The 18,532-nt window shown below is 44.9% G+C and overlaps 1 pseudogene; it reads right to left on the reverse strand.

Moving 5' to 3' along the window:
• Positions 1-15,380, reverse strand: part of LOC112235817 — a 69,199-nt pseudogene extending 53,819 nt beyond the window's left edge.
• Between the last annotated feature and the right edge of the window lie 3,152 nt (positions 15,381-18,532).

Genomic DNA, 18,532 nt, shown 5'->3' on the forward strand with positions numbered 1-18,532 from the left:
AGATTCACAGTCACAGCAGAAAGAGTTACGAGACCAAAAATCGTTAAAAAAAATAGAAAACAATTCAAAAGAAACTAAATGTGATTCTTGCGATACAGGCATTTGGAAAATTGTGCAAAAAAAAAAGATCAATTAGAATGAATTAGCCCCAGAAGTGATAGAGTATTGTAATGAGAGTGTGGGAATGTGTTCAGACCAACCCATGGGGTACTGCCTAGTGACATTAAGCCATTCCATTGACATTCCAACCAACCTGAAAGCAGTTTACTGAAGTGGACACAGTGCTCTCTAGTGGTGCTCTATGATATTACAGACAGTCATTCATAAAAAAAAAACATTTCACTCAGCACATAGACACTCACGTACCCAGCTATGAATACATGGCTGAAAAATCATTCACCACACAAGCTGAGAAAGCTTGACATGCTGACCAGACCTCGATGCAAATTAAATGTACACATATATGTTATTCAATCATTTCAATCTAGAATAAAAAGAAACGCACAGCTATTAAGACGAGGTGCTGGCTGGCGGAGTAGAAAACTTGAAAATAAAAGAGCTGCACACTCTAGGAGCTCAGATGCAACAATTTAATTACCAACGTTTCGACAGCCAAGCTGTCTTCATCAGGGTGTAATCACAAACACTGCGGGATGACTCGTTTATACAGTGTCAAAAGACACAGGTGTCTGTAATCATGGCCAAGAGTGGCCTAATATCATTGGTTAATAATCAAATATTAAAATGTCATACAAAGAACAGCATACAAACAACAAATGGATAGCATACGATCATAAATTAATTTGACTACACAAGCTTACAAACAATTACAATGGCAAAGTCACAATAATAACAAGAATGGCTTCAGATCAAAGTCTACATTGAGAGCGAAAGGAGCAGGGGTCTTTAAGTTAAAGATCCAGGCAGCCTCTCGTTTTAACAATAAATTATCAAGGTCACCCCCTCTCTTAGGGAGGGTGACATGTTCGATGCCAATATAACGCAGAGACGACATTGAGTGGCCTGCCTCCAAAAAGTGGTCTGCAACTGGGTAGGTCAAGGTTTTACACCTAATGGTGCTACGATGCTCTGAGATACGTACTTTTAATTTGCGCTTTGTTTTACCCACATCATTTTTACTACAAGGACAAGTTATAAGATAAATAACTGCCTTAGTGGAGCACGTAATAACACCTTTGATTGGGATCGATTTCCCTGTTTGTGGGTGTTTGAAGGATCTACATTTATAAGTGCCATTGCATTGAGCACAGCCATTACATTTGTAATTTCCATCCAGTAGGGGCGCAAATAGACGTTGTTCAGGAATATCTTGGGGTGGTAAATCAGAGTTTACCAATTGGTCTCTGAGATTTCTGCCCCGCGAGAATACGACCAAGGGAACACATTACCGAGACTATCATCGGATTTTAGGATGTGCCAATGTTTGTGAACAATTCCCTTAATTTGTTCAGAGCACTTTGAATAGCAGGTAGTTAGAACGCAAGAATGCGTCTTTTTGCGGGACTGACCTTTTCGAAAGGTCATGTCTCGTTTTGTTTTGAATATTCTCAATGGCAATATTAATCTGATCATTCTTGTAGCCCCTCTCCTTGAACTTTCTCAGCCATATTTCAATAATTCAATAATTTCACCCACGTGAGCCAACAGGCGTCTGCATATAGCGAGGCGGTAAACTACAACTTGGTTCTGTTTTAATCCGTGACGCGCTGCAAGTCCCGACTCTTCCATCTCTCTCATTGGTGTTTACGAGCATGCAGCCGCGTGGGTAATTGAAAGAGGAACTGAGGTCCACACTCCAGTCCAGTTGGTGGTGGTAATGCACCTTAAAGTTGGTTGCCAACCGCCATATAAAGTCCAAAGAAGAAGAAAAAGAACAACGAGAATAAATTTAATCAAAGAAAAACAAAGTAGGTTTCCGCTTTTGATCCACTTTTTATCCGTGGATTAATTGTTGGAGTAGAGAACTCAACGTGGGTCAAACTTCTACAAAGACCCAGAAAAAAAAGGACGCATTTCAGGTAAATGTTTATTTCCCAGGACAAATTAACTAGCAACAGCCAGCTAGCTAAATGTTCATGAATATTTCATGCGTGTTTCGACCTTTCCCCAAATTAATATAGTTGGTTCATAGTTAGTTTTGGTATTTTAACACGTCTGGTAGGGATAGACAAAATCAATCAGCAAGAGAAAAAAAAATATATATATATAAAAAAATACAAACCAAATGCCACCCTATCCTGAGTGGCGCCGTGGCTCAGCGGTCTAAGACACTGCATCTCAATGCTAGAGGCTTCAGTACAGACCCTGGTTTGATCCCGGGCTGTATCACAACTGGCCTTGATCGGGAGTCCCATAGGGCGGGTGCGAAATTGGCCCAGCGTCGTCTGGGATAGGGGAGGGTTTGTAAATTAAGAAATTTGTTCTACTTGCCTAGTTAAATAAAAGGTGAAATAAAAATACTATAGTGCACTAGTTTGAAACAGAGTCCTATGGATATGTAGGACATAGAGAGTCATTTGGGAAGCAGCACATGTCCTCCCAGAGGTCTTCGGAATATAATAACAGAAATAACTGTCTAACACCAAAACAGACCCCTCTTGTCTCTCCTGTCTACCCACCCTAGGGACATTCACAAGGGTCACTGCAAGTGCACTGAGAAAATCTTCAGTGACTACAGACTATATTCACAAAAACAGCACCCTAGAGTTTGAAGTGTGAAAGACCGATCCAAAACACAGCACAGGGTGATGTGAGAACATTTTCAGGATGAGAGAATCTCGGAATCCCAAATCAACCCCTTGACCCTAATACATAAAAACCTGTGGAGACTCAGATGATAGGGTAAAGCAATATGGTGGTAGCTCCATCTTGTCCTCTGATTCAACTTGGCCTATATATATATGACCCGTTTCAAGAAGCAGTAGAGATACTCTGAATGATCGGCTATGAAAAGCCAACTGACATTTACTCCTGAGTTGCTGAAATGTTGCACCCTCGACAACCACTGTGATTATTACTTGACCATGCTGGTCATCTATGAACATTTGAACATCTTGGCCATGTTCTGTTATAATCTCCACCTGGCACAGCCAGAAGAGGACTGCCCACCCCTCATAGCCTGGTTCCTCTCTTGGTTTCTTCCTAGGTTATGGCCTTTCTAGGGAGTTTTTCCTAGCCACCGTGCTTCTACACCTGCATTGCTTGCTGTTTGGGGTTTTAGGCTGGGTTTCTGTACAACACTTTGAGATATCAGCTGATGTAAGAAGGGCTTTATAAATAAATTTGATTGAAATTTGGTTGATACTACTACTACTACTACTACTGATACTACTACTACTACTGATACTACTAATACTACTACTACTGATACTACTACTACTACTACTACTGATACTAATACGACTACTGATACTACTACAACTGATACTACTACTACTGATACTACTACTACTACTGATACTACTACTACTGATACTACTACTACTACTACTACTGATACTACTACTGATACTACTACTAATACTACTACTAGTATCAGTTGTGATGGACGACTACTACAATTTGATCAACTTTCAAAGCAGACTTTCCCTTTGTTCCTGAACTGCAGTGTATGATGTACTGTTTTGAATCGCTGAGTCTCTCTCCAATGGAAAAATCACCATTTCAAATGTTGCTACATTGGACTGAATCCAGGTGGTGACTCACATATTGCTAACACCTATCCAATCCTCTTAGATCTCCAAGGTACCAAGGGGCTAGGGCTCGATTTGGGATTCAGAGATCCACGAGTCCTTGTGGATTGTTGTAGCAGGACCAAGTGTTTTTAAGTGGTTGACTAACCGTGCTATGAAACACCACACTGTGTCCGTTGCCGGTGCTCTCCGTGTGTGTGTAGGCAGGTTGAGGCAGATGGCCCGGTGTCTGATGGCATCCATCGTCTGGGTGTCAAAGAAATCATGAGGTCTCGCTGGAGGAAGAGGAGACACTGGTATGAGAGCAGAGAGAGTCTGGGATGAGAGGTGAGGAGGTACAGTGAGACAGCAGTGAGACGGCAGCGAGACAGCAGTGAGACAGCAGTGAGACAGCAGTGAGACAGCAGCGAGACAGCAGTGAGGCAGCAGCGAGACAGTAAGACAGCCGCGAGACAGTGAGACAGCAGCGAGACAGCAGCGAGACGGCAGCGAGACAGCAGTGAGACAGTGAGACAGCAGCGAGACAGCAGCGAGACAGTGAGACAGCAGCGAGACAGCAGTGAGACAGTGAGACAGCAGCGAGACGGCAGTGAGACAGCAGCGAGACGGCAGTGAGACAGCAGCGAGACAGCAGCGAGACAGTGAGACAGCAGCGAGACAGCAGTGAGAGAGTGAGACAGCAGCGAGACGGCAGTGAGACAGCAGCGAGACGGCAGCGAGACAGCAGCGAGACAGCAGTGAGACAGGAGTGAGACAGCAGTGAGACCGCACCACTGTCTCCTGGTGAAGATCATCAGTATGACAACATAGTGAAATGACACAGCATTTTAAAAAGGTTCATTGTTGCTTTAGTACTACATTAGTACTACATTAGTACAACATTAGTACTACATTAGTACTACATTAGTACTGCATTTGTACTACATTAAACAGGGCTGAGTAGGTTCCTTTTTAACTGCAAATGTGTACATTAACTATGAGATGAACATATTATTCAATAGAACAGGGTTAGAGTTGAAAGAATGTGTTGCCTGGTTGGCTGAAAATCAATCAAGGGTATTTTCCATGTCAAAATATATTTAGAAAAGAGCTGTCTGTCCTACTCTCACACTTCTCCTGACAAAGAGCCAGACAACATCCTGACTTCCTCCCGAGTGCTGTCACAAGTGAGAAGTAATATTTTGAGGGTTGGAACCAAAATTATTTTCCAATCTTTCCATTCTGAACAGAAATCCCTATTTTTTTTAGTTCCTTTCCAGTGTTACGGCATAAAGTTCTGAATCCCCCAAAAACTACTACTAAATGGTTCATATAGTTCCTTTTCATTCACGTTTGAACCCTTGAAATCAACAGTTTTTTTTTACATTGAGTTTATTAATTTACTCCACCATTAACGTGGCTAGAGCAGCTTGCTATGGAACAGGTAAGGTGGTTGTTTGCATGTTTGATTGTTCATATAAGTGCAGGCGCGAAACGCGACAGAAATTTCACAGGTGGGCAGAGAGAGTGGTGGATATGGAGGGAGCTTGGCTTGAAACATCAATACATGACACGAGTTGGAATGTGTTTAGGCTCTTACTAGCATCATGACTTCACTGAATTACCAAATTATATACTAGATATTAAGAATGTATAAATGTTTATTTTCCTGGAAAACTAGAGATCACTTTTGTTCCCGGTTCTGGTTCTGTTCCTAAAAAAAATGTCAACCTTCTCCGGGTTTTCAGTTCTGTTCCCTGTGTGTATGTGTGTGTTCAAGGCCACGAGGGAGATACCTGAACGTGTATGCTAGGTGAGGTGAAAAACCCCAGGTGACAGTTTTCAGTTGTGAAACGGTGAGCACTTCACATGCCCCAAGGAACTTCTAGTTTATTTAACCTTTCTTTAACTAGGAATGTCAGTTAAGAACACATTTTTATTTTGCAATTGACGACCCACCCCGGCCAAAACCTCCCCTAACCCGGACAACGCTGGGCCAATTGTGCATGGCCCTACGGGACTCCCGATCAAGGCCGGTTGTGATACAGCCCGGGAACGAACCAGGGTCTGTAGTGACTCCTCTAGCACTGAGATGCAGTGACTTAGACTGCTGCATCACTCGGAAGCCTTAAAACTAACTGGGTTTCTGTGAGTGTGTGGTCCAATTCTAATCTATCTTTACAGATGACCAAAGGCATTGAGGCTAAAGCATTGTGTAGAGTGTGTGACTGCAAGTGGATCCTGGACTTCCCGATGGGCCGCCCCCAGATGGTGAGGGTAGGCAACAACACATCTGCCACACTTACCATCAACACAGGGAGGCCCCCAGGGGTGTGTGCTACGTCCCCTCCTATACTCCATGTTCACAAAATGGCCGCCTGCGACTCAAAAACTATTATCAAGTTTGCTGACGACAGGAGGGTGGTAGGCCTGATCACCAACAACAATGAGGCAGCGTGGTGTCAGGACAACAACCCCTCCCTCAATGTCAGCAAGACAAAGGAGTTGATGGTGGACTACAGGAAACGGAGGGCCAAGCACGCTCCCATTCTCATCGACGGGGCTGTAGTGGAGCAGGTTGAGAGCTTCAAGTTCCTCGGTGTCCACATCACCAACAAACTATCATGGTCCAAACACACCAACACAGTCGTGAAGAGGGCACGACAAAGCCTATTCCCCCTCAGGAGACTGAAAAGATTTGGCATGGATCCTCAGGTCCTCAAAAAGTTCTACAACTGCACCATCAAGAGCATCCTGACTGGTTGCATCACCGCCTGGTATGGCAACTGCTCGGCCTCCAACCGCAAGGCACTACAGAGTGTACTGCATACGGCCCAGTACATCACCAGGGCCGAGCTTCCTGCCATCCAGGACCTCTATATCAGGTGGTGTCAGAGGAAGGCCCCCAAAAAATTGTCAAAGACTCCAGCCACCCCAGTCATAGACTGTTTTCTCTGCTATCGCAAAGCAAGCGGTACCGGAGCGCCAAGTCTAGGTCCAAAAGGCTCCTTAACAACTTCTACCCCCAAGCAATAAGACTGCTGAACAATTAATAAAATGTCCACCCAGAATATTTACATTGACCACACCCCACTTTGTTTGTACACTGTTGCTACTTGCTGTTTATTATCTATGCATTGTCACTTTACCCCTACCGACGTGTACAAATTACCTCGACTAACCAGTATCCCTGCACATTGACTCGGTACCGGTACCCCCTGTATATAGCCTCGTTATTGTTATTTTATTTCATCAATTTAGTTTATTTAGTAAAGAGGGGGAGAGGGAGTTAGAGATGGGGGTAGAGAGTAGGTGATGGGGGAGAGAGAGATGGGGAGAGAGTTGGAGATGGGGGAGAGAGAGTTAGAGATAGGGGAGAGAGAGTTAGAGATAGGGGAGAGAGAGTTAGAGATAGGGGGAGAGAGAGTTAGAGATAGGGGAGAGAGAGTTAGAGATAGGGGAGAGAGAGTTAGAGATAGTGGGGAGAGAGAGTTAGAGATAGGGGAGAGAGAGTTAGAGATAGTGGGGAGAGAGAGTTAGAGATAGGGGAGAGAGAGTTAGAGATAGGGGGAGAGAGTTAGAGATAGGGGAGAGAGAGTTAGAGATAGGGGGAGAGAGAGTTAGAGATAGGGGAGAGAGTTGGGGATGGGGGAGAGAGAGTTAGAGATAGTGGGGAGAGAGAGTCAGAGATAGGGGAGAGAGAGTTAGAGATAGGGGAGAGAGTTAGAGATAGGGGGAGAGAGTTAGAGATAGGGGAGAGAGAGTTAGAGATAGGGGGAGAGAGTTAGAGATAGGGGAGAGAGTTAGAGATAGGGGAGAGAGTCAGAGATAGGGGAGAGAGAGTTAGAGATAGGGGGAGAGAGAGTCAGAGATAGGGGGAGAGAGAGTTAGAGATAGGGGAGAGAGAGTCAGAGATAGGGGGAGAGAGAGTTAGAGATAGGGGGAGAGAGTTAGAGATAGGGGGAGAGAGTTAGAGATAGGGGAGAGAGAGTTAGAAATGGGGTGGGGAGAGAGAGTTAGAGATAGGGGGAGAGAGTTAGAGATAGGGGAGAGAGTTAGAGATAGGGGAGAGAGTCAGAGATAGGGGGAGAGAGAGTTAGGGGGAGATTAGGGGGGAGAGAGAGTCAGAGATAGGGGAGAGAGAGTTAGAGATAGGGGAGAGAGAGTCAGAGATGGGGGAGAGAGTCAGAGATAGGGGAGAGAGAGTTAGAGATAGGGGAGAGAGTTAGAAATGGGGTGGGGAGAGAGAGTTAGAGATAGGGGAGAGAGAGTTAGAGATAGGGGAGAGAGTCAGAGATAGGGGGAGAGAGTTAGAGATAGGGGAGAGAGAGTTAGAAATGGGGTGGGGAGAGAGAGTTAGAGATAGGGGGAGAGAGTTAGAGATAGGGGGAGAGAGTCAGAGATAGGGGGAGAGAGAGTTAGAGATAGGGGGAGAGAGTTAGAGATTGGGGGAGAGAGTTAGAGATAGGGGAGAGAGAGTTAGAAATGGGGTGGGGAGAGAGTTGGGGATGGGGGAGAGAGAGAGTTAATTTCTCCCTAACCCTACCACCCCTCCCCTACTTAGAGTAAACGAATGGACAACAACCCCCATCATCCAAAAACCATCCAGTTTTGATTTACAGCGGCAAGAAAAAGAAAAAAAGAAAACGTATATGTGAACCCTTTGGAGATACCTGGATTTCTGCATAAATTGGTCATCAAATATGATCTGATATAAAGAAGGCTGGGTCATGTTCATCAGGGCCAAAAGTAGCAAACCAGTTTAAAACGATGGTTTAAGTCCAGCTAGTGCCTTCCGGTTTTACTCAGTTTCAAAAGGTTTTCTCCCAAATTAACACAACCCTATTTCGTCCTGGTTCCTGATACTACCCACCCCTCCTCTCTGTCTTTCGACGTGCAGGGCCCTGATGTGTTCAGGCAGGTCTGGGCTGCAGGTGAAACAGAGATCGGTCCCAGCAGCAGATGTTCCCCACTGCCTGGTACTGGAGTGGCACTGCCCTGCTCGTTCATCATGGCAGGGGTGGAGCGTCCGCTGGATACCGTGCTCTCCATGTCCATCAGGGTACTGCTGATACTGAGACAGAGACACAGAGAGACAGACACAGAGAGACAGAGAGACAGACACAGAGAGACACAGAGAGACAGACACAGAGAGACACAGACACAGAGAGAGACAGAGACACAGAGAGAGAGACAGAGACACAGAGAGACACAGAGAGAGAGAGACAGAGAGAGATACAGACAGAGCGAGACACAGACACAGAGAGAGAGAGACAGAGAGAGAGAGACAGAGAGACAGAGACACAGAGAGAGAGAGAGACAGAGAGAGACACAGAGAGAGAGAGACAGAGAGACAGAGACACAGAGAGAGAGACACACAGAGAGAGAGATGCACACACGTCATCATTCTGAAGTAAAGCGACTAGGGAAATACACCATAACACATCTCAATGTGAGTCTATCAGACAACCATCTAGTGAACAACAGGTCTTTATTCTGACAAGCTAAACATGCCAGACGATGAGGAACAGGTGCAGCTGTGAATATAGTCTGCATTTACACAGGCAGCCCCATTCTGATATTGTATCCACTAATGGGTCTTTTGACCAATCACATAAGATCTTTTCACATCAGATATTTTTCAAAGCTGATCTGATTGGTCCAAAGAATTGGGCTGCCTGTCTAAAGCAACCTATGTAAAGTCTGGAAGCCCGATTGTACTTGAACAGACTGCCTGTGTGTGCAGAGCTGCAACATGTGTGTCACCTGCCATTGCTGCTGCTGATTGGCCCCTCATACCATTTCAGGGGGGTTTAAGATACACATTCGAGCACTTGATTCAAATGCAACGGTCAAGCAAAACAGACTTCCAGCCTGAACGAACAGAACAGAGGCACCGTTGATATTTACAAGATGAAAGTGCACATATTTGTTTCGATCAAAACGACTAAAAGCTAAATGAAGTATGCATTACCGGTTTATAAAGAACTGCAGATACACCGAGTGTACAAAACATTAGGAACACCTTCCAAATATTTCGTTGCCCTCAGAACAGCCTCAAGTCGTCGGGTCATGGACTCTGTCGAAAGCATAACACCGGGTTGTCTCCCTCGCTTCCCACGGTTCTGGTTGCAGATCTCTACTCTGAATAACTCGTTCCGTCTCATCCCACAGATCTGGTGTCTGGCCACTGCAGTAAGCTGAAGTCACTATCATGTTTGTGGAACCATTTCCTGGACAAGCATTGTGCCCTGGGGCGTTATCCGTCTGAAAAACAAATCCACTGTCATGAAGGGATGTACCTGATTGGCAATGATGTTCAGACTTCCTGTGGCATTCAAACGTTGCTCCACTTTTATCAAGGGACCCAATGTGTGTCATGAAAACACACGCCACCACCCTGCAATGCTGACACGCGGCAAGGTGGATGTACTCCTGTGGTTCTCTCCCTAGTCCTCCAATCAGCAGGAACCAGGACTCATCAAACCAGACAATGTTTTAACATTTCTCCAGTGTTTTTGTTCCTTAGCCCACTGCAACCACACTTTCTTGTTTTATCTGAAAGAAGTGGACTTGTGTAAGGTCTTCGGCTGCCGTAACCCATTCGTGTCAAGGTACGGTGTCTACTAGAGGTCGACTGATTAGGATTTTTTTACACCGATACCAATACCGATTATTGGAGAACCAAAAAAAGCCGATACCGATTCGATTTTTATATATATATATTTGTAATAATGAACAATGAACACTTTTATTTTGACTTAATATAGTATATAGATCAAATCTTTGTAGTCTCAAATAAATAATGAAACATGTTCAATTTGGTTTAAATAATGCAAAAACAAAGTGTTGGTGAAGAAAGTAAAAGTGCAATATGTCCATGTAAGAAAGCTAACGTTTCAGTTCCTTGCTCAGAACATGAGAACATATGAAAGCTGGTGGTTCCTTTTAACATGAGTCTTCAATATTCCCAGGTAAGAAGTTTTAGGTTGTAGTTATAGGAATTATGACGCGTCGACTATTTCTCTCTATACCATTTGTATTTCATAGACATTTGACTATTGGATGTTCTAATAGGTACTTTAGTATGCCAGTCTAATCTCGGGAGTTGATTGGCTTGAAGTCATAAACAGCGCTGTGCTTCAAGCATTGCTAAGAGCTGCAGGCAAAACGCAGTAAAGTGCTGTTTGAATTAATGCTTACGAGCCTGCTGCTGCCTACCACCGCTCAGACTGCTCTATCAAATATCAAATCATAGACTTAATTATAATAAACACACAGAAATACGAGCCTTAGGTCTTTAATGTGGTCAAATACGGAAACTATCATTTTGAAAATAAAACGTTTATTCTTTCAATGAAATACGGAACCGTTCCGTATTTTATCTAATGGGTCGCATCCCTAAGTCTAAATATTGCTGTTACGTTGCACAACCTTCAATGTTGTGTCATAATTATGTACAATTCTGGCAAATTAATTACGGTCTTTGTTAGGAAGAAACACAGTTCACAACGAGCCAGGCGGCCCAAACTGCTGCATATACCCTGACTCTGCTTGCACTGAACGCAAGAGAAGTGACACAATTTCCCTAGTTAATATTGCCTGTTAACATGTACTTTTTGTAACTAAATATGCAGGTTTAAAAATATATACTTCTGTGTATTGATTTTAAGAAAGGCATTGCTGTTCATGGTTGGGTACATTCGTGCAACGATTGTGCTTTTTTTCGCTAATGCGCTTCTGTTAAATCATCACCCGTTTGGCGAAGTTGAAGTAGGCTGTGATTCGATGATAAATTAACAGGCACCACATTGATTATATGCAACGCAGGACAAACTAGTTAACCTAGTAATATCATCAACCATGTGTAGTTAACTAGTGATTATGTGAAGATTGATTGTTTTTTATAAGATAATGCTAGCTAGCAACTTACCTTGTCTCCTTTTGACGCTGCACTCACATAACAGGTAGTCAGCCTGCCACGCAGTCTCCTCGTGGAGTAACAGGTAGTCAGCCTGCCACGCAGTCTCCTCGTGGAGTAACAGGTAGTCAGCCTGCCACGCAGTCTCCTCGTGGAGTAACAGGTAGTCAGCCTGCCACGCAGTCTCCTCGTGGAGTAACAGGTAGTCAGCCTGCCACGCAGTCTCCTCGTGGAGTAACAGGTAGTCAGCCTGCCACGCAGTCTCCTCGTGGAGTAACAGGTAGTCAGCCTGCCACACAGTCTCCTCGTGGAGTAACAGGTAGTCAGCCTGCCACGCAGTCTCCTCGTGGAGTAACAGGTAGTCAGCCTGCCACGCAGTCTCCTCGTGGAGTAACAGGTAGTCAGCCTGCCACGCAGTCTCCTCGTGGAGTAACAGGTGGTCAGCCTGCCACGCAGTCTCCTCGTGGAGTAACAGGTAGTCAGCCTGCCACACAGTCTCCTCGTGGAGTAACAGGTGGTCAGCAGTCTCCTCGTGGAGTAACAGGTGGTCAGCCTGCCACGCAGTCTCCTCGTGGAGTAACAGGTAGTCAGCCTGCCACGCAGTCTCCTCGTGGAGTAACAGGTAGTCAGCCTGCCATGCAGTCTCCTCGTGGAGTAACAGGTGGTCAGCAGTCTCCTCGTGGAGTAACAGGTAGTCAGCCTGCCACCCAGTCTCCTCGTGGAGTAACAGGTAGTCAGCCTGCCACGCAGTCTCCTCGTGGAGTAACAGGCAGTCAGCCTGCCACGCAGTCTCCTCGTGGAGTAACAGGCAGTCAGCCTGCCACGCAGTCTCCTCGTGGAGTAACAGGTAGTCAGCCTGCCACCCAGTCTCCTCGTGGAGTAACAGGTAGTCAGCCTGCCATGCAGTCTCCTCGTGGAGTAACAGGTAGTCAGCCTGCCACGCAGTCTCCTCGTGGAGTAACAGGCAGTCAGCCTGCCACGCAGTCTCCTTGTGGAGTAACAGGTAGTCAGCCTGCCACGCAGTCTCCTCGTGGAGTAACAGGTAGTCAGCCTGCCACGCAGTCTCCTCGTGGAGTAACAGGTAGTCAGCCTGCCATGCAGTCTCCTCGTGGAGTAACAGGTAGTCAGCCTGCCACGCAGTCTCCTCGTGGAGTAACAGGCAGTCAGCCTGCCACGCAGTCTCCTCGTGGAGTAACAGGTAGTCAGCCTGCCACGCAGTCTCCTCGTGGAGTAACAGGTAGTCAGCCTGCCACACAGTCTCCTCGTGGAGTAACAGGTAGTCAGCCTGCCACGCAGTCTCCTCGTGGAGTAACAGGTAGTCAGCCTGCCACACAGTCTCCTCGTGGAGTAACAGGTAGTCAGCCTGCCACACAGTCTCCTCGTGGAGTAACAGGTAGTCAGCCTGCCACGCAGTCTCCTCGTGGAGTAACAGGTAGTCAGCCTGCCATGCAGTCTCCTCGTGGAGTAACAGGTAGTCAGCCTGCCACGCAGTCTCCTCGTGGAGTAACAGGTAGTCAGCCTGCCATGCAGTCTCCTCGTGGAGTAACAGGTGGTCAGCCTGCCACACAGTCTCCTCGTGGAGTAACAGGTAGTCAGCCTGCCACACAGTCTCCTCGTGGAGTAACAGGTAGTCAGCCTGCCATGCAGTCTCCTTGTGGAGTAACAGGTAGTCAGCCTGCCACGCAGTCTCCTCGTGGAGTAACAGGTAGTCAGCCTGCCATGCAGTCTCCTCGTGGAGTAACAGGTAGTCAGCCTGCCACGCAGTCTCCTCGTGGAGTAACAGGTAGTCAGCCTGCCATGCAGTCTCCTCGTGGAGTAACAGGTGGTCAGCCTGCCACACAGTCTCCTCGTGGAGTAACAGGTAGTCAGCCTGCCATGCAGTCTCCTTGTGGAGTAACAGGTAGTCAGCAGTCTCCTCGTGGAGTAACAGGTGGTCAGCCTGCCACGCAGTCTCCTCGTGGAGTAACAGGTGGTCAGCAGTCTCCTCGTGGAGTAACAGGTAGTCAGCCTGCCACGCAGTCTCCTCGTGGAGTAACAGGTAGTCAGCCTGCCACGCAGTCTCCTCGTGGATTGCAATGTAATCGGCCATAATCGATGTCCAAAAAAGCAGATTACGGATTGTTATAAAAACTTGAAATCGGCTCTAATTAATTGGCCATTCCGATGAATCGGTCGACCTCTATTGTCTACGGTGTCAAGGTACGGTGTCAAGGTACGGTGTCAAGGTACGGTGTCAAGGTACGGTGTCAAGGTACGGTGTCAAGGTACGGTGTCAAGGTACGACGAGTTGTGCATTCTTTTATGGGTCTTTGGGCACCAATGTTGTACTGGACTCTCAGTTGACTAACTGTAGTCCGTCTGCCTCCTTTGTCCTCTTTCATCAATGACCTGTTTTCAACCACTGGTCATTTGGATGGTGGACCATTCTTGATAAACAAACATGGGAAACTGTTGACATTGACAAACCCAGCAGTGATGCAGTTGTTGACTCACTCAAACTGGTGCGTCTGGCACTTAAATCTTTTATCTTGACCATTCACCCTCTGAATGGAACACATACACAATCCATGTCTCGATTGTCTCAAGGCTTAAAAATCCTTATTTAACCTGTCTCAATAAGGGATAGTAGCTTTCACCTGGTCAGTCTATATCGTGGAAAGAGCAAGTGTTACTAATGTCAACACTCCGCAAGCCAACACTCCGCATATGCTTCACAAATCATTAACAAATTTCCTTCAGGATATGATTGTGGCGCAGCAGCGGGAAGGAGGGCACCACATCTGCATAGCAACAGCGTAGCTGAGCTGATGAAAGCACCAGCAACTAGTTATTGGAAAAATTGTAGCCTCAACTGCAGACACTGTCAGCATTCCTGTGAGCTTATTCGTTTGAGAGCCTGGGGGAAATGAAACAAATTAACACCGTGTTCCAAACATTTATCTTGAAATTGTATAGTTTACCAAGTACCAACCTGTCCTCTGAATTCATCCGGCTGAGTGGCTCTCCGTCCGATGATGACATCTCTACGCTGGCCCTCCGCTTGTCTCCCACCGCCAGCTCCTCCCGGTCCCCACCTCTGGTGCTTGTTTTCTCCTGCCCGGGCTCCGGAGCATCGTCACGGACTTTGCTTTTTCCCACACAGTCACTCACTGTAACGGGCGACTTGCTCTCCTCTCGCTGTTCTTCTGGTTTACTTTCCTTCGCCGTATCTTTAACTGTCTCGCTATTCTCACCACCGTCCACTAGGCAACTCTGTTTCTCAGGGTCCGAGCAATCCTCATCTGTTTTAGAAAGTTTGCATCCCATCGTCTTTTCTTCATCACCATCATCATCTGCGACCCCTGTTGCTGCTGAGACTGTTGTCGCCTCTGTCACCGCCACCGCAGTCTCCTCATCTGTCTCTGCAGCAGGTTTCACGTCCCCTTCTTCTCCGTCTTGCCCGCATTCCGCTACCCTTACTTCCATGTTCAGCAGTGCGTCTACGCTGCTAACAGATCTGAAACGGTGTCCGGTTGCTTTTCCTCCTTGGTCTTTTCTGTAAACGTTTCACTGTTTTCCTCGCTCAATGCGGGAGCTTGCATTTCAGAAGAAGCGGTAGTCATTTTTACTGAACACCAATGACTATTTTCACCACGCGTGTCCTGCGCGGCGTCATGTCCCACAACAGGAGCGGTGTACACGTTGGACAGAAGCGTTGCAGAACAACGTATTTTCACTCACTGAAGCGTTCCGCGTGTTGGGAGAAATCACGGGTTTGCAAACCACTATATATTTTTGTTCACCTTTATTTAACTAGGCAAATCAGTTTCAGAACAAATTCTTATTTAACAATTACGGCCTACCCCGGACAACGCTGGGTCAATTGTGCGCCGCACTATGGGACTCACAACCACGGCCGGTTGTGATACAGCCCGGTTGTGATACAGCCCGAGATCGTAACCCGAGTCTGTAGTGACGCCTCGAGCACCGCGATGCAATTCATTAGACCGCTGCGTCACTCAGAATCCTAAAATAATCTCGTTTAAATAAATCAAATCTAAACTGGATTAGAGCCAATGGGGTGATCCCCGATGAACCCACATGGCCTGTTGAAAAATGTATATTTGATGGGAACTGTTACAATTGCAAATAGTTACAGATGGTTACAAATGCCAGTACAGATCAGTGTTTTCCTCTGTGACCACACGGCAGTGCTACTGCTTTAGTTTTGAACAGGGATTTCCTTTGGACCTCTGACGTTATCATTCTACAGATATCAACTACACAATACCGACATTTGTCTCATGGAAATCTATTCCTTTTGCGATTACATTGACGACCTATAATAATCTCTATAATGCATATCATAAAATCCCAGAACCTAGTAACCCGTTCAAAAAAGACATAATCTTACCCAGATCGATCATCAGAGTTGCTGAGAGATTCATCCAGATGTTTGTGGAGCATTCTCGATCACCAGTGTGCTGGAATTATTTTCTTTTTATGAACACTGTCGATTTTTTTCTTTCTCAATAAACCTGGAAACACACAATAGGTGTGCAAACTGAATATAACTCTATGAAAAGCACTTAGGCAGGATATATTCAATCCACAACTTTATTAACAGCAACATTTAGGGGCCAATATAGTATTTGGGATGGGGAAATACTATGCTCATTGTCAATAAAACATATTTGCTATTTTCTAATAAGGAGTAGCATCCAGTCCACGCATTTACAATCACCACACCCCACACATCAATGTATAAGAACAATAACATTTATTTAACATCATATAAAACAAATGGGATATAAATATTGTAATATCATCAACTCTAAATATAATGTAGTAGTAGCCTGTTATGGATGTATATCCTACACCCTCCAATCCTCTTCTCTCTGTACTGCGTACTACAGTACTGTGGTACAGTATATACACAAGTGCTGAGCGATTAACTAAAACGTGCGTTTTTTTTTTTTACTAATTGACCGACTTCGGTTCAATTATTTGAATTTCATTTTTTTTCTCTCCCTGTGAGCTCTATGCAATTTCTCTAGAGATAAATCAGCTCATGTCCGACCAGTGTGATGTACTGTAGTAGGGAGTTGCAGTTTCCAACAGGCCAATATTCTATAGTTTAGTGCAGAAAACGTGGTAATTAACTACAATGACCATAATCCAATGCGCGCCTACTTGTCCAGTCTGTGTGGAGCAGACACAGAGAGGGATAGAAAACAGTTACTTTGCGATGTATCTCTACCTGAAAATACATAATCTAAGTGATTGATAGTTGGTATTCAGTAGTAATAAAAGCAGGGGTGAAAGTAAGGCGGTACGGTCCAGTACGACGTCCCAGCAGTACCGGTAAAACATGAGCCTATCACAATAAATAAAACGCTAGCATAGCACTATTTATCATTACATCAGGGGAAGGGAAAATGAGCGAATTAACTTGAAAACGGGGGGCTTACACTCCAAAATGCAACGTGGTTTGACAAGAACACAGGAATTTTGCCAAGGCAGAGATGCGTGGCCGACACAGAGAAGAGCGCGGACAGCAGTGGCCTGCATAAATGCTGCCCTAATTACAGTCGGCAAATGTCATTGGACTTTTTGGTGTTTTGTTTTAACAGAAGTCTCTTTTCATTCACCTGTATGTTGCGAGTGGATTAACTTGCGCAAGTAGCCGAGTAAAGTAGTCCTTTGAAGTCACTGTTTGACAAATCCAATTAAAAAAAAAAAAAACATCATGACTGGTTGTATTTATGCCACAGCATAAAGGTGATACATGTTAAAAGTCTTTACGACTAGGCCCACAGAGATCCTATTGAATTAAAGGGGATTCTATTTGTAGTTCTATGATTAGAACCATAACATGCATTTGTGCCCGCGAATAGGAGGTCCTGATACGGGACAACTATTTATTCTACTTTTTTAAATTTATTTTTAAGTATGCCTTATTTACTTTTAAGAACTACAAAAATAGTGATTTTGTCAGACAACTAATAAAGTCTTTAAGACTTTATAAATAATAAAGTCATCAATTAAGACTAATGTAACAATTTAAATATTTTATTAAAGTAAAGTCATGTGGAAAAAATAATGGTGAATAAGTGATAAGCAGGAATGGTCAGTCACTACCATCATGGGACTTGTATTGATTGTTTTATTCTGTATTGATACAGCCTTCAACCCACATAATGACTAAAAAAATTATCGAAAGTGAAATCCAAAACGGTCCCCCCCCCCCCATATAATCTAACTGAACCAAACTCAAAAAGCACTAATCGCTCAGCACTAATACACAATGTACCGCGGTACAGTTTATACCAGGGGTTGGAACCTAAATTATTTTCCAATCGTTTGTTGTGAACAGAACCATTTTTTAAATTTTTGTTCTGTTCCACTGTTCCGACCAGCAAAATAAAATTCTGAACCGGTTCGAACCCCCCAAAAAAGTTATGTTTTATATTGTTCCTTTTTAAACCTCTGAAATCAAAATATATATTTTTCATTTAAATTACTTCACCAATGGATAGAGGAGCTTGCTATGGAGCAGGCCTGCTACAGAATGTACACTGAACAAAAATATAAACGCAACATGTAAAGTGTTGGTCCCATGTTTCATGAGCTGAAATAAAAGATACCCGAAAATGTCCATACTCACAAAAAATGTATTTGTCTCAAATTTTGTGCGCAAATTTGTTTACATGTCTGTTAGTGAGCCTTTATCCTTTGCCAAGATAATCCATTCACCTGACAGGTGTGGCATATCAAGAAGCAGATTAAACAGCATGATCATTACACAGGTGCACCTTGTCCTGGGGACAATAAAAGGCCAGAGTGCCCCCTGGTGGCGGTGGGGTTATGGTATGGGCAGGCATAAACTACGTGCAATGAACACAATTGTGTTTTATCTATGGCAATTTGAATGCACAAA

The sequence above is a fragment of the Oncorhynchus tshawytscha genome, linkage group LG19 (assembly GCF_018296145.1).
Source record: "Oncorhynchus tshawytscha isolate Ot180627B linkage group LG19, Otsh_v2.0, whole genome shotgun sequence".
Taxonomy (NCBI): domain Eukaryota; kingdom Metazoa; phylum Chordata; class Actinopteri; order Salmoniformes; family Salmonidae; genus Oncorhynchus; species Oncorhynchus tshawytscha.